At 47.8% G+C, this 15,887-nt stretch overlaps 1 protein-coding gene across 1 annotated transcript in view; it reads right to left on the bottom strand.

The window, feature by feature from the left end:
- DTX1 (deltex E3 ubiquitin ligase 1) overlaps positions 1-15,454 on the bottom strand; it is a 448,016-nt gene extending 432,562 nt beyond the window's left edge. Inside the window, exon 1 of the mRNA XM_086943241.1 lies at positions 15,279-15,454. The gene's annotated coding sequence lies outside the window, so the exon portion shown is untranslated. The remainder of the gene's footprint in view (positions 1-15,278) is intronic.
- Between the last annotated feature and the right edge of the window lie 433 nt (positions 15,455-15,887).

Below are 15,887 nucleotides of genomic sequence, written 5' to 3'. Positions count from 1 at the left end.
AATTGAAATTCAAGGATTTATCCAGCCACATTCCTAGGTTCTTTATAACTGTTTTTGGGACAGGATGGGGACCTAAACAGCTCAGCCAGCTCAGACTCGTAGGAGGGTTAGGATTGTTGCCATGGATCATGAGCTCCATTAAATCTCCGTTTAGTTTAAGGCAAGAGCTATTCATCCAGCTGGTAACTTTCTCTAAACAGGGGTCTAATGAGGAGAAAAAGAAGTCTTTATTCTGGGTAAGGAAAAAGACCAATTGAGAGTCATCTGCATAAGATATTATTGAAATCCAGAAAGAATGGACGATATCTGCAAGTGGTCTCATAAACAAATAACAAGCATTTGCAATGCAATCAGTCTCGCCTTTGGGACCTTATATGTATTTTGCTATGCAGCACATTAAACTGGGTGCTGAAATATTTACTGTTCTTTAACATGATTGAAAGTAAGCACCAAACTGCGTGACACACAAGGTATGGGAACACATTTAGAGATATATTGCAGTTCAGCAGGAAATGGTGAAGTCTAAAGCTCTGTTTTTAATATAAAATCAGGGCGTTCGGTGTTCATATCACTGAAAATACAAGATTTGAAAAAAATACTATTATCTAGGGGTGCTCGTGGAAGACAATTTCTATGGACTGGAAACTAGAGAACACTAAAGTGATTCTGGTATTTTACTGACCCCTGCCGGTCGTATTCTCTCAAGAAGGTTAAATAGAGGCAGTTGCCAGAAAAATTAAAAAAAGAAAGTCCCTCAGCAGAAAGCAATTCTGGTATTTTACTGACCTCTACTGGTCATTTTTTATTAAGACAGTTAAATAGAGGCAGTTGAACAGAAAAAAAGGTCCTTAACCCCTTCAGTGCTGCGAACGTCCAACGGTCGTCGCGTGCACTACCTCCCCAGTGCTGCGCACGACCATTGGACGTCCATTCAGCACTAGTTCCAATGGACAGCGCAGCACTGGGGAGGGATATTTGCGCCGCATCAGAGGGGTTAAGCGGAAGCAAACAAGTCCTATGGCTGTTTTCCAGAGCCCACTAAGTACATACAAGTATATACTAATATACGTATGTACTAAAGTATATACAAGAGGTCTTGAATGCTCAACCTAAAAAAGAGTAGGGCTAAGTGACGAGCCATGAGGTAATCCGCATTTTAAAGGGAAAGTGTCTGAAGTACATCAACTGTCAAAGACCTGAAAAGACCAGTCTTCCAGGAAGTACTTAAACCAGGAAAAAGCTAGTCCTGTGATTCCTGCACTCTGTAATCTATCAACAAGAATGTCATGATTTACAGAATAAATGCTGAGTGCAGATCTAGGAGGATAATGGCTGCCGAGCCTTCACGATCTAGCAGCCCTTTGGCTTCTTCTACCACTGCCTAAATGCTAACTAAAGCGCTTCGGCAACCTGTCAGGGCTATGAAGCACTATATAAATAAAACTGTGAAGGAGTGGAATCAACTATTAAAAATCCAAATGTGACTTCTAAAAGGTTATTTACCTTTTGTGAATAATCCTTAGCTAACCCTTGGTAGCCTTGCTCAGCAGCAAAGCTGAATGTGTAACATGTGCAACAATAAACCTAAACAATTATACAATTAAGAAATAAGAAACAACACAACTACAAACTCAAATAGTTAGAAAGATAAGAAACCAGTTAGTAAAATCACACAAAAGGAAGGAAATTTGAAGTAGGTATGAAAAGTTATAGCAAAATCAAAACAGTAACGCTTTTTAGGTCTTATGCTTAGCGTTGCAGTGCGCAGCATTGCGCGCGAGGCGCAAGACCTCTTGTGCGGGCTTCAGAACGCTGACCACAGGCTTGTGCGTGTGGTTTCGCTTTCGGGGCCCGCAACTTGCTTTAGCGTGCTTTTAAAAAAAAAATAAGGCACGCAAATGGACAAAGGCGGGCTCATGTCCCACCTATGCTCCACCCAATCCCACCAGTGTCTAGGACGAGCATGAGCGCATCCTAGACACAGACAGGCTCCCTCGCCCCCACTCCTCTGTTTCACTAGTTTCGATTTCTGCCCTCGTTTTTTGTTGCCATCTCTGCCTCCGGATCCTCTTGTGATGTTCTCACAGAGCCCTCTGAATCCAGATGTTTGCGGTCTGCTCGCACGGGTGGGTAGGCAGGTCTAACGTGGACCTAGCCTTGACATTATCGCGAAGCTCGCAGGAATATTCCTGCAATATCTGTGCTTCTGTCATGGGGAGTGAGAAACGGCCTCTCGCCTCGTGTGCCGCCTGCTGGTTGGCTTGTGAATGGGATCATCTCTCACCTAGAATCTCTCTCTTAACCCCGCCCTCTTGATTGCCCGTGCCCGTCTGCATGGACACTGCCACTTGTCAGACACCCTTCAGGACAGAGGAAGCGCCAAGCACCTTGTGATGTTGCGGCTGTTGGCATGCCCCGCAGCAGCGAGTGTCCTGCAGGCATTGGAGGCTGCCCTGAATGTGCTGCTGTCATCTCCTGCTCTTTAGAAAGTGAGCTACAGATTTGAATTGATTTATGGCACTCTGGGGACCCGTATGTGTCTTCATCTTAGCATCACCGTGTGTTTTTGTGTGATTTTTACAGTTGCCTTTTGTAAATTACACATGTATGTAAGCAATAAACGTACCCTCACAGATAGGTGCCTGAAAACAGCATTGTACTACACATCACACCTCTGCAGTTACAGAATCGTAATTCGGACTCTTTGCTAACCCCCCCACGCTTTCATCATGCACAGGGTTTGCAGTCGTAACAGCCGGAAGAGTTTCTTAGATGACGTACTCCCTTTTTAGGTTTTGCCTGGGGCACGGAGCTTTAGCTCCGACCCCAGGAGAAATCTTTAGTTTTCAGTATGGGGGACTTGAATCCGCCCCTTCTTCCATTGGCTAGCTCCATAAATGGAGGCTAGCCATTGGAAGATGGATCTGTCCGTCAAGGCCGGACCAGATTCGTGGGCGTTCCTGCATGTTTTCCCTCTCCTCCCTTTTTGCATCGTCATTGGGCGGTGGGCGGAGTTTCGTTTTTTTTTGGGGGGTGTTTTTTTTAGTCGTTTCATGCCGACCACGGCCGCCGGAAGAAGTCCAGGTGAGTGCGTTCCTTTCCCGCCCCCCCTCTCCCACTGTCCGTTCCTTTCCCCCCCCCACCTCCCCCCCACCCCCCCACCCCAGCCGTATCCCCTCGCCTGCCTTCAATCTAAAATTCATAGCTTGCAGAACCACAGGGCATGGGAAACAGAGGTGTAAAAGTCCTGGTTGGTTTCTTTGTAACCCCTGCCTTCCTGCTCCCAAGGAAAGGCAGGGGCAAAGTTATTAAACAGCAAGCCAGGGGCAGAAGCTGCGACCCTGTTCTCCCCAAGTGCAAGAAAATAAGAAACCCACCAACAAGAAGCCTGCCAAATGCAGCGAGAGCCGTGGTTTACGCATTTTATATTTACTAGAAAACAATAGAGCTGACGGAAGAGTCCGCCATGAGCTGCACAGCACCGCGGGCCGCACACGTCTGCGCCAACCACGCACCATATCCTGGCAGACCAGCGCCCAGAGCCTACAGAGAAACCACCCGATTGCACCCGCACGCCAGGCTGGCACGTGAAGGAAACACTGGCCCAGATTTAATGTGCAACGTGGGAGTGAAGCCAGGGCGGCGGCCAGAGGCCGATCCTTAACAAATAAATCCCTAATCGGTGTAAATGGCCCCCGCTGGGGTCTGCTGTCGATCAGGGCACCGCACACTGTGCTTTGAAACCTGCTTCTCAGCATCTCAGCCGGCCCCGGAAAAAATACAGAATACCCTTTCCTCCCGCTGCATAAATATAGAGCGGAAACTCCTCCCTGGCCGATCCCCGCTCAACAGGGCCTGCGTTATCGCCCTGCTGCAACTCCAGAAAATACAAATTTAGCCCCGAGCTGGTGATAATCAGCGGCAGGCAGCGCCTGAACAGGCTTCATGGAGAGGTTCCTACAAAGTGACAGAGGGTGCGCCAGCGGAAATGACCTCACCGGCGGGGATTGGGCAGTGGGGATGAGCTAACTGAGGCAGGAGATAAGGCACTTGGGAAGTATGCTATTTCACCGAAGTTCGTGAGGGGCAGTGGTAGCCCCCAGATGACCACACATGGCTTTTCTGATTGTGGTGGCGTAGGGGCACAAAGTCTGCAGTGACTGGCAGCCATCATAATGCGGTGGCATTACTGAGGGGGGCAATGCACCTGCTGCAGAGATCTGAGTCTGCCCTGCAGATTGCTGCTGGCATGCCAACAACGGGGTCATCAACAAGAGTCCCACGGACCTGCATAACTTCCTGTGCTGCAAATCATTTTACGGTCACAGCCGAGAGTGCTTAGAAACTGACTACCACCTGTAAGCGCTAGATACAAACTGGGCATCAACATGTGAGGGAGGGGCCGGGATGGGTGTCTTTGTGTGTACACCGAATACGGCAATGGAACTCGCCCTCCCCGCCATCCTCTTACACAGGTGCAATTCACAACATGGAATACTTCGAAAAGTGATAAAGAAACCTTTTGAAACTGACCAACAGTTACAAAAAGACCTTGGAAGAGACACAATGTCTTACAGTCTGGGCCTTGAAAGGCGCAGCCAGGGGCAGCCTCACTGAAGAGAAGATAATTCCTTTTTACGGGGGAGAGTTGTACACCCGTGTCTGAAAGGACCATTGCGCATCAGCACCGCTCGGCCTGGCTGCAGCCGAAACATTAACCCAGTAGCCAGAGGTTGCTAGCGTGAAGGGACGCCGAGATGTGCAGGCCGGCGAGTCTGGGAATGGAAAATAAGGCTAGGCAAAGGTTACTAGCCGAAGCCCGCCAAGTGCATCTTCCCCGGGCCAGGACCACCATCCCTTTAAATGCGCCAGCCTCGTGTGCAACAGACTAACACCAGAGCAGCGAGTGTCTTTGATAACTTGCTTTTGTTTACCTCCACAGTCCTGCGGATATCCGTCCAACCAAGTGAATATATTCCCTTCATTGGTCACAGAAGACGAATGGCTTAGTGAAACTGCCACGACCGGCTATTTCACCCAGAGCTTTATTTTAATTTTAAAGATATCCTTCTCGGACCGTCTCTAGCTGTTACAGTTTGTCAAGGTACGCAACACCAGACTCACCAGTATTACATTCTTTCACCACCCGTCATTACATGTATGTGCATTTTAACAGCGCTGTTACTGTTTCCACACAATCTCTATTCCTTGCTCCGCTACTGTCTCCGTCATTCACGCTCCCTCTACCCTGGGTCATTCGTCATACTGCACCACTGCATGTTTCCCTATCCGCGTTCATGCCCATGTACTGTCTCTTTGCCATTTTCCAGATCGCACCCTACAGCCACGTGCCTTTTCTACGTGCCATTTGTTATACTGTACATGCATAGTTATGTTTGTGCACACAGGAGTTTCCCCCTCCCAGCGACTTTGTAGGAGTGGACGTACCCAGTGAGTGCCCATGCCCTACGGCTCCGCATTATCTCCACAGTTGATAGGCGCCCATGAGCTCTTCAGCGCGCTATTTGCTATCACCTATACTAATTGTAGTGCACATTTGTACATGTGTTCACACACAACCTTTCCCTAATAAGCACCTTTGTTTTAGTTTGTGTGCACCCCATTCTGCCTAGTCCTCTCTATACCACATCTTAACCATTGAAATTTCACTACACACTGTGTTTTTCGACTATACACATTCATAGTAAAACAGTGATTTGTCTGCCTTCAGTTACTTTTGACCCTCGAATTTGGGTTTGTTACCACTTACCAATACCGAGTACCAGTTATGTTATAGACTTCTCTAGCATGTTTTGGTCTTCTCTTAGGAACGTACGGGGGGCATGCTCTGTCTGTGTGTGTGTGGCTCTGTGTGCGTGTGGCTGTGTGTGGGTGCAAATGCAATAGGTCTCGCATTTGTGAAAGATTAAGCTATTGAAATTGTAAATGACAATGCCATTTATTTATCTGTTTTCAAAATCAACACATAAATAAACAATTTGTCATTTAAAATGCCAATAGCTCTAACTTTGTCAAAGGCGAAACCGTTGCATTGTGTGTGAGCTGTGAGAGCTGTGTGGGCTGTGAGAGCTGTGTGGGCTGTGAGAGCTGTGTGGGCCGTGAGAGCTGTGTGGGCTGTGTGGGCTGTGAGAGCTGTGTGGGCTGTGAGGGCTGAGAGAGCTGTGTGGGCTGAGAGAGCTGTGTGGGCTGAGAGAGCTGTTGGCAATGTAAATAACAATGCCATTTATTTATAAGTAAAAAAAAAAAGAAATGTCATGAGCAATGCTAATAGCTCTAACTTTTCCAAAGGCGAAACCATTGCATTGTAAATGCTTGTTTAAAATGACACACAGGCCGGAAAGTAGATTGTTTTCCGTCCTTTTGTAAAAATGCACAAGCACGGAGAGCTGTCGAGCTCATTTAATGCATTCATTGTTTGTGCAGCGCGGCTTAACGGGTGGTGTGATTGTGCATTTTAAGAAACGGGGATACAGGACACCTGTGTTGCCTTGAATCTAGCTCGCTGTGGTAATCCACTCTAGGCGCTAGACTGTCGTTGCTTTGAAAAGTGGATCTGGATGCAAAGTGAGCCATGTCAGCACAACCCTTCCGCTCTCTCCACCATCCCCCAGATCGGTTCCGGTGAATGAAAGATGGCTGAGCTAGTGAGAGCAGTAGCTGTGCCCTATTCTTCCTCTATACAGGAGAATGTAGTGGAAGGTGTCTGTGCAAGGACTGGTGGAAACCTGCCCTACTGGCCTCAGCTAGCAGGGGCACCACAGGCAATTCACCCTACACTGCCTCTCTAGTAAACTTTACACTCTTACTCCACCTCGACCTGGGGGAGAGTAGAGGATGCCCTACTTTCCCCACCTGGTTAGAGAGGTTGGAGGGGGACATCCTACATTCCCTGCTCCACGGAGAGAGCTGTGGACGCCATCTACTTCACAGACTCAGTCATCCTAGCCTCCTTCTCTTTGGGCGGCAGGAGAGATCTGTGGTCGCTGTCACACGTGAGAAAAGTAAGACACACTACCCACTCTTTGCATTGGTTTGCTGAGTGAGGGAGGCATGCTTTGAGTCTGTCTTCCTGGTCACTGGCATTGAGTAAGAACACTGCACTCACCAGCATTACATATTTTTGCACGTTTTCGCCCAGAAGATATTCAAATTGATCAGTATTTACTGGAGAAGGTTAAGAATACTCTCAAATGGCCCGATTTGCCTGGTGTTTGTGGCCATTTCGACTTCCACTGAATACAGCATGGACATAGGTCAGGAGTACGGCAATAGGGAGTTGTTTGTTGATTCCAGTCGCTCGCGTCAAGTGCAATATTGTACATTTGTGTACATGTTTTACACATTTGTATTACATGGTATACTTATGTAGACACTCAGATTGTCATTTGCGTATAAACCAGTCAGAGAATGCTTGTTTTCCGGTCTAGGGAGTACCTGGCCTGGCAGTTTGGGATGAACTGTTCCTATAGGGTACAGGGTCAAGGCTAATTTACATATGGCTAGGTCCAAACTGGAATAGTGTATTGAGCAAATTAACGACGGATTAAACCTAATTCTGTGACTGGGGGTGAATGTTTGACAATGTTCAACATTACGTTCATCATCTTTTTGTGTTGCATTTGCATATAATGACATGATTGGTGAAGTGTTGAAGCTCGGATTAGAACCGAGGTATCTAGCTTCTAACAGCAGCAATTTTTCCTCATAACTCAATAAGGGTGATCAAATAAAATGTGTTCTTTTCAGCACGTTACGTGCAGTTGATCCAGAATTCTGAACTTAATTTTTTGTGTATCTCCATGGTTTCCACCTAAAACAAAAACCAGGAAACTGTAATCTTATTCCAAACTTGTTGCGCCTGCAGTATAATAATGTAATTAAAATATTAATTAGACTGGTGCAGAATTCATTCAGTTTGCAATATGCCTGTGAGCTCTGCCAGTCATTGACCATATTCCACAATTACAATTGGGTTCTGCATCATCGATTTGTGGATTTAATAATTAAATACCCAGCTCATATTTTAACAATTCCTTTAGTTGCACATTGTTAGACACTAAAGGATCTTTTGTCTCTATATGTGCATCACTGTCTTTGTGTGTACAGCTCGTTCTATATGTGTAACTCTGTCTTTACTTTTTATCTCTGCATGTCTGTCTCTGTATGTGCGTCTCTGTATATGCGTCTCTTTATGTGCAAGTCTGTTTGTTCAAGCCTGTCTTTATATTTGGTTTTGTCTCTGTATATGCATCTTTGTGCCTGCATTTACTATGCGCCTATTTTATGTGCGTCTCTGTCTGTGTATCTGTGTCTAAGTGTATCTCTGTTTGTGCATCTCAGTTTCTGTTTGTGTTTCTGTCTCTGTGTGTGCATCTCTGTCTCTGTGTGTCTGTTTCTATGTGTGTGTGTTTTTGCCTGTATGTGCAACTTTGTCTTGGCTCTCTGTCTAAGTGAGTTTTTCTGTCTTGGTGTGTGTATGTCTATGTCTTAATGACGGAGTACTTGTTTTTGTGTGTACATATATTTCTGTTTGGTGTCTGTGTGTGCATCTGTCTTTGTAAGTGCGTTTGTCTCTGTGTGTGCATCTGTGTTTGTGTGTGCATGTGCTTCTATATATCTGTGTCTGTATGTGTGCATATCTGTTTCTCTGTGTCTGCATGTCGGTCTCTGTGTGTATGTCTGTCACTATATGTGCGTCTTTGCTTTCGTGTGTGTGTTTGCGTTTTTGTAATTGCATCTCTGTATGTGTCTTTGTGAGTACGCATTTTTGTTTATGTGTTAATGTACGTACAAATACAAAAAATAAAAACCAATCTCATTCACAATGCCAAAAGCTCAAACTTTTACTAATGCGAGATCTATTGCATTGCAAATGCTTGTTAATAAAGCCCTGGAAATTGGAAGGATTTGTTTCTCACAAATGGCCACAGGATGGCAGCAGTGCATTCGTTTTTTGCATGAAAGAATACAGTGCCTCGAATGAAACTGAAGAAAGAAAATAGTTTAAGTTTTATTCACGTTTTAATTTAACTTCAATCTGACTTTCAATTGACAATTTTCTTTTTCAGAAAATCTTTAATTATTCAAAAGTTTGGTACTGGTTAGAGGCGGCAGACCCGAGAGCAGAGGACGGCCCGGGACCAGGGTTCGATTCCCGGCGCGGCAGGTTTCTGGACCAGGGTCAGTGGACTCGATAATTCTCTCGCCTCGGTGCCCACTCTGATCAGCGATCACACTCGGCAACTCTGGGCATTAGCTTGCCTCATCTTCACTAACGGCCCCACCAGACCGCCGGGGATGCCTGGTCTCACCCTGGAGATACCCATTAAGGGATCTCTCAGGGAAGCCAGGAAGGGTTTCGCAGCGGTCGAAGCGCCTTGGGACCCTCCGGGTAAGTAGTGCGCTATATAAATGCCTATACATACATACATACATAGGAGGATTACTAGTCATTCAGGGGCACCAATGCCAACATCAGTGTATTCTCATAATTGTACCACATGGGCTCTTTAGATGGTCCCTTACAGTCCATTGGGGTGAAACTCTATCTGTGGAATAACATGAGCCAGGCCGTGGCTGTACGACCAGGAGAGAGACACGTATTCTTTTGCGACCCAGCTTTCATTCCAGGACTAGCATCCAGTGCCTTTGTCTGTTGGGAGCACAGGTTGTTTCACTTTTAATACCGCTGGGTAATTCCTGCAACTTCTGGAATAACTTTTGGAGACTGGCAAAGTGTCTTACGTGCTTTCCACTGGCCTGACGTGCTTTCACTGGCTTTACGTGTTTTCTCCTGGCCTGAGGTGCTTTCCACAGACATAATGTGCTTTCTGCCTTTTTTCTCTAAATTGCTCCACTATCTGTATAGTGCATGGTAAGGTAAGCATGCAGGGCCCTGCCACGCTCATAAATGAGGACACATGGACACTCGGAGTCTGTTCTGGTGTGAGGTCACGACCGACCCCAGACCCCTTCTTTTATACCCTCGGGCCGAACCCGGACCGAGCGGTGCAGTGGATATATTGGGGGCGTACAGGCAAGTTGGCTCCAGAGTTGGATTGGGATTAAAAATCGGCCCGGGCACTCTAAAAAAAGTAGTTTACATTTGCATATTGCCTTCGGCGAAATTGTATTAAAAAAATTGGGGAGGGGGTAAAAAAAATGCACAGATTAGTTTACACTGGTGAAACACACTTGAAACAAGTGAGGCCACTTTAGCTCGGGCCCCCTGCCCCGCTCCATATACATACATGAATGGGCCGGCCCAGCGAGAGAAAGGGAATGACACCTCTGCCCTTTGATAAAAGGGAGGCAATGGAAGCCCATCTTCCTCCAGAAAGGCCATTCAGACACCCACTGGGCTGATGGTTGAACCCTAACAACAGCAACACCACCCAAATCGGCCCCCCAGTCTGCTCAAAAAAGCAGCCCCCAGATGGAACTGGACACCGGCCCCTCGGGCATTGCCCGAGTGCCCGCATTACCAATCCGACGCTGGTTGGCTCTCTACATCCCTCCCATCTTTTGGTCAAAAGAAAAAACAGAACAATACACATAACTATATCAACACATAAGGTCTCTCAGTTTCTTACTGGGTGCCGGATTCAAGCGCAGTTGGTACCGTTGGCTTCTTGACACTGCACCTGGTTCTTGTCCGCTGCGGATCTTCACCTGGGGCACCAGGGGGAGGCACCAACGGATTCGCCTGGGACTACTCAGCTGACATCAACCTGTCACCTGCCTCTGTTGGTTGGGGAGGGGAGGGAACAAAACGTCTCCACCTTCAGCCATGTCCGGTATGCATTTCTCATCTACCAGGCTGCTTTCATCGTCCCTCCAGGGGGCTAGCAGAGGCAGTGTCTTGTGATATCTCCTAGAACCAGGATTCTTTCCTTATGACCGTCTGCCTTCCGTGCTTTGCGGTTATTATAATGGTAGTGTTGACCTGCACGACAGTCCACACATCTGGTTCATAGGGTGTCCTGAACTTCCACCCCTGGAGGCCATCTTTGAGCACAACTCATGCTCCCACCTGCAGAGTTGGAATCTTGGTGTGCCGACATCTGCTAGCCTTGTCATTGGTCGTCTGCCACTTCTGTTGAGTCCTTTCAACATCTGTACTTGGTGGCACCCACTCCAAGTCTTTGGGGATGACATTGCGAGTTGATTGTTTGAATAGTAAGGTTGCTGGGGCTCACCCTGTGGTGGAATGCGGGGGTCTGTCGGTATGCTTGGAGATATTGTTGGAGACAGACTACGACATTCTAATGCTGGTCAACCGCGATTCTGAGGGTTCTGTTCAATGTCCTCATGAACCTTTCTACCTCCCTGTTAGTTTGCGGCCACTGGGGGATAATGTTTTGATGTTGGATCCTTCACTGTGTGAGAAAAACCTGAAATTCTTATCCCTGGAAGGGGGTCCCATTATCAGACTTCACCTCCTCTGGCAGACCGAGTAATGAAAAGGTCTTCTTCAGATCTTCGCTCTCAGCCTTGCCTTGGTCTTTGTGGCCCCTTGGTGTCCTTGATGGGTGAGGGTGACCATCTGCCCTGGAGAAGTTTTGGGATGACAATTCTCTGCCCTCGCAACACCAGGTCGGAACCACTCACTCTCAGCTTTGTCATACCTTTCAGAGCTAGCGATGCATGTTCTGCTCTTCTGCTACCATGGACCCGGATACTTCAAGGAAATGGTGCCATTGCCTCCACGCCAGGACCTCTTTTCCTTCAAGAGGGTGTCATCCGCCTCCGTGGCCTCTCGTATGTCTTTTCGGGTGACCGCGAATGGGCATGCACTGGCTTCAATCATGTTCACAAAGCACTTTGTTGAGTTCTTCATCCTGGGCTTGCCCGCTGGGAATGTTTTGTGAGGGGTGGCATGACAGGAAGTCAATGGGGTTGTTGGCATCGTGTCTATAAAGCAGTTGGAAGGCATACGCTTGCAGCTAGATGGCCCACCTCTCTATCCGTGGGTGTGCAAAGCGGGATGACCCAGTGAATAGTGGTAGGAGTTGCTTCTGATCTGTCACTACTCTGACACGGTGGCCACACAGGTAGAAGTGGACATGTTGACACGCCCATCAGGTAGAGAGGGACTCGCGTTCTACCTGGGCATAGCGATACTCCGTCGGTGATAATGCCTGGCTCGCGCAGGCCACAGGAACGCATTCCCCTTCTGCATCTTCCTGCGGAAGGACATCTCTGAGTCCTACCAGGCTGGAATCCATAACTAGCTCGGTCATGCATTGTGTATGGAAGTAGGCCATAGTGGCCTAATCTAACAGTGCTTCCTTTATGCTCCGAAACAAACTCTCTTCCTTGGGACCCGACCGCCATGGCACACCTGTTTTTGTTAGTTGATTCAGGGGCTATGATAGAGTGGCTAGGCCCAGTATGAACCTCCCACAGTATGTCACCATCGCTAGGAATATGGTACCTCCATTGGGTTTTGTGGTATTGGTGCATTGCGTATTGCCTCTGCCTTCCTCGGGTCGACTTTGAGTCCATCTCGGGGGAACACATATCTGAAGAAGTCAATTGAGTTCTGATATAAAGAGCATTTTTTCTTTTGGTGTAGGGTAAGGCCGGAGTCTGCCAAGCGCTGGAGTGTGGCTGGCATAAGGCATGGTACTCCTCCAGGCTCTGAGAGTAGATGAGGATATCTTTGCTCAGGTTTATCACACCTATCAGCCAGGAGAGTGTTTCCTTGATGGCGTTCTGAAACACCTCTGCCGCAAAGGAGATGCCGAAGCTGAGCCGGGGGTACCGCCGGAGACCCACGTGCGTGGAGAATGTCGTAATGTAGCGACTTTCAAGTGTTACCTTCAACTGATGGTTCCCTGAATTGAGATCTAGCTTCAAGAATCATTGAGCGCTGTTTAGGTCCACAACAATGTCATCCATGGTTGATGTCACGTGTCTTTCCCTCCAGATGGCTTAGTTCAGCAGTCTAATATCCACGCAGAGTCGTAGAGCTCCTGGCTGCTTTGGTTTCGATGCAATGACCAGTGGAGGTACCCATGGAGTGGAGCCCATCACCCTCTCAATCACCCTTTAGGTCTCTAGTTCCTGCAGTTCCTTCTCCACTAGTAGATGGAGATGAAATGGGACACTCTGATGTCTGAGTGCCGTGGGCTGAAGGGCCTTGTCAATGTGTAGGGTGACTTTGTGATCTTTAAGCTTCCCCAGGCCTTGGAACAGTTTGGAGAATTCCTTCAGCATGTCATCTGCATGGGAATTGTTGATTTGCCTCACAAAGAACACCATTTCCAAGACCTCTGCAATGCGGCATTCCAGTAAAGTACCTTTCCAGCCTTTAGTGACATCGAATTTTGTCCTGCGAGTGCGGTGAGAGCTTGTGACGCTGACCTTAATAGGGCGACTGACTTGCATCCCTGGAAGGTTTGTGCTTAAATCTCCTTGCATTGATCAAGAACCATGCAGGTGCGTGTGAGTTTCCATAACCTGGCGTGGAACGGAAATGGGATGTCAGGAGACCAGCAGCAGGCAGAGCAGGCGGGTCTGTTGAGGTCACTGAAAACGTGAGCTGCGGCTGGTGAGCAGTCTCCGATCTGCAGCAGCGTTGGAGTGAGGGCGCTGGCAGGCTGATGCCAGGAGTCATTTCTCCCTTGTCGCCAGTGTAGCGTGCGTAGTCAAGTAAGCATGCAGGGCCCTGACATGCTCCTAAATGAGGATACATACTCAGAGTCTGTTCTGGTGTGAGGTCACGAGCGACCCCAGAACCATTTAGTTATACCCTCGGGCCAAGCTCAGCCATAGGGGTGGACTGGATACATTGGTGGCATAGAGACCGGGTGGCTCTCTACATCATCCTCTTAAGTTGAGTCTGAAACTTGTATCTTTTGGCGCCTGCAGGGGGTTTAAAATAGCTTCCCAAAGAAGGCGAGATGTCGCCAATTTCTGCACTTTTGGAAGTGTGGTGAAATGATAATTCAAGTTGTGTGACACAAACACACGTTTATATTAAACTTTGTGTGCTAGTGTATAGTATTGGAATACCTTACCAATATTTCGAGTTGCGCAAATGCCGTAGTTGCTACACTACTTCGACTTCCAGCTCTTTTAATCATTTAGTGAATAAGTGTGACGTGCCACCCCTTTGTTGGAAACATTTTATCAACGTTGCACAGATTGGTGGACTTCGTCCGCAATTTAGGATATGAATTTTCAACATCTTGTGCACAGCCCAAAAAGTTCACCGAAATGTCATTAGCTATTTCTGCAGTGCTTCCCGTGTGCCCACTTCTGCACACCCATCCAGGGCTTTTCCAAGATGTAACTGTATGTTGTTTAGACAGTGTGGTGGGCATAACACCTTTCACACACGGATGTGCCTGCACGCAGTTTTGTGAATCGTGTGCAGTACCTTCCTATATAAGAATCCGTGTAGATCCAAATTAAACAGTGCGTAAGGCGACTGGCTGGGGCGAGAGAAGTGGGCGCGGGGTCCAGTGTGCAAATAGCCTCTGTCCGCTTTCCGGGTCTCGTGTTACAGACAGGTGCACACCCTCCCCCCGTCTGAAGTATCACTCATGTCCCCCTCTGTTTTCTCTTTCTAGTCCTCAGACTGCAAAGATGTCCCCGCCTTCCTTTCTATCAGTCTTCAGACCCTCCCTACACTCGCACCTTCCGTCCCACTGTGCAGAGGCATAACGCAGGGTACGAGCCAGCTATAGTGTGGGGGTGGGATTCTGTAATTGCCCCTCCCAGCCACCATACTTATTTTATAGCAGGTGCTACCACCGTTCAATAGCGAGTGCATAACATACATCACATTAATATACTCAGAGGTATTTTTTTTAATCAACTTCAGAAAAATAAAAGACTGGGTCAGCCCTCGGGGAATTTGGTTATACAGATATGAGCAGTAGCGGCTTAACAGGTTGCGCAATGCCTTATTCTCAACACCTCAGTTATCCTCCACGTGACTACATCCTGACATGCCTCCTTCTCCTCGCCTTTATCTGTGCCTTACCCATCTGTCCCAGTACCGTCAACCAGCGACGTCAACGCACAGCGTCCTCTGTCACCAGACCCCTGAGATATAACACTCGCCTCACCCCCCTTTACCTGTCAAACCCAAGATTAGCTAAAGGTGTTGCCCCTTGCTGTAACACCCCCTTTCCCCCTCTCCCCCCACCCCCCAACCCCCCTACTACCACACACACACACACACACATGAGAGTTCCTCACTCCTCTGCTCTCCTTCCCTATCCCCCGGAGGTGGCCCGTCTCACCCTCTCTGCCCGCAGCTCCTCTGAGATACGTCCATCCATCCTCGGCCCCTCTCACTCTCTCTCCCGTCAGATGTCTCAACCTCCGCTCTCCTCAGAGCTCTCCAGGAAGGACAGAAATAAAAGCACGCTCCCTCGGCGCGCGCTCCCGGCCCGGCGTCTCTCTCTCATCACATGCTCTGCTGCTGCCAGCCTGTGGACGAGGCTAATGAAGCCTGTAGGGGAGGGGTGGAAGCCTCAGCAAAGGTGCAGGAGAAGAAACAAACACACCTGCTGTGCTTCTAGTACACACAGCAATGGGGTGGACGGTTGTAACGTGCGCAAAGCGGTCCTCGGTCCAGGATCAACCTCCATGAACCGCCCATGCTCTAGTCCCCTTTCCTTGGGACTCCTCCCCTCGGGGCTCCAGCTCCTGCTCTTTTAAGCTCTCAAGTAATAGTTCAAGTTCAAGTTTTTACTCTAGTGTTTAGTCTTTTTAAAACCATTACACTATATGATAAAAAAGAAAAGTAAAAAAAGCATTCATAAAACCTTTAGTGCACTTATTTGACAAAAATGTAAAAATAGGTATAAATGTACGAGAAAACTCAAAATGTCATTAATTAAAATTCA

The sequence above is a fragment of the Lissotriton vulgaris genome, chromosome 11, assembly GCF_964263255.1.
Source record: "Lissotriton vulgaris chromosome 11, aLisVul1.2, whole genome shotgun sequence".
NCBI lineage: Eukaryota > Metazoa > Chordata > Amphibia > Caudata > Salamandridae > Lissotriton > Lissotriton vulgaris.
This window is presented reverse-complemented; position numbering and strand designations above follow the sequence as displayed.